Below are 1,395 nucleotides of genomic sequence, written 5' to 3'. Positions count from 1 at the left end.
GACTTAGGAAATTCACCAAATTCGGCCTGAACTTAGAGGACAGTCCCCGCTCGAAGGCGTGGAAGTCGGCAGAATCGCCGGGTCAAATCCGACTGAGCTACCCGGCCCCGAAGCCTCAATGTCGGTAAGAGCTGTCAGGTTCACTCCCATCCCCGTTTGGACCACTTCCCGACTCGGGAAATTCACCAAATTCGGCCTGAACTTAGACAACAGTCCCCCCTCGAAGCCGTGGCAGTCGCTAGAACCGCCGGATCAAATCCGGTTGAGCTACCCGGCTTGGAAGCCCCAAAGTCGGTATGAGCTGTCAGGTTCACTCCCATCCCCGTTTGGACCACTTCCCGACTTAGGAAAATCACCACATTCGGCCTGAACTCAGAGGGCAGGCCCCCCTCGAAGGCCAGGCATTCGGCAGAACCGCCGGGTCAAATCCGACTGTGCTACCCGGCCCCAAAGCCTCAAAGTTGGTATGAGCAGTTAGGTTCACTCCCAAACCCGTTGGGACCACTTCCCGACTTAGGAAATTCACCAAATTCGGCCTGAACTTAGACAACAGTCCCCCCTCGAAGGCGTGACAGTCGGTAGAACCGCCGGGTCAAATCCGGCTGAGCTACCCGATTTGGAAGCCTTCAACACAAAACCCATCCGGCAATGCCACTCAAAAAGGGCCCAAATTCAGAAACACCCCCTTCAATAGGTACCACTTCCTCGGAGACACTACCGGGACACGCTCCCCTCGGCGAAAATTAAGCCCCCACCACTAACTGAAGCCAACCGCAGCCCCAACTTCAACGGAGAAATCAGTAACCAATTCAAAAATGCACTTGGTTACTGATTTGTACTGCTTCAAAAATATTCTAAGTGTCGCTGGTTACTGATTTGTACTGCTTCAAAAATATTCTAAGTGTCAGTGGTTACTGATTTGTACTGCTCCAAAAATATTCTAAGTGTCAGTGGTTACTGATTTGTACTGCTTCAAAAATATTCTAAGTGTCAGTGGTTACTGATTTGTACTGCTCCAAAAATATTCTAAGTGTCGCTGGTTACTGATTTGTACTGCTTCAAAAATATTCTAAGTGTCAGCGGTTACTGATTTGTACTGCTTCAAAAATATTCTAAGTGTCAGTGGTTACTGATTTGTACTGCTTCAAAAATATTCTAAGTGTCGCTGGTTACTGATTTGTACTGCTTCAAAAATATTCTAAGTGTCAGTGGTTACTGATTTGTACTGCTTCAAAAATATTCTAAGTGTCAGTGGTTACTGATTTGTACTGCTCCAAAAATATTCTAAGTGTCGCTGGTTACTGATTTGTACTGCTTCAAAAATATTCTAAGTGTCGTGGTTACTGATTTGTACTGCTTCAAAAATATTCTAAGTGTCGCTGGTTACTGATTTGT

Source organism: Hemiscyllium ocellatum (genome assembly GCF_020745735.1).
Source record: "Hemiscyllium ocellatum isolate sHemOce1 chromosome 15 unlocalized genomic scaffold, sHemOce1.pat.X.cur. SUPER_15_unloc_12, whole genome shotgun sequence".
Lineage (NCBI taxonomy): Eukaryota > Metazoa > Chordata > Chondrichthyes > Orectolobiformes > Hemiscylliidae > Hemiscyllium > Hemiscyllium ocellatum.
This window is presented reverse-complemented; position numbering follows the sequence as displayed.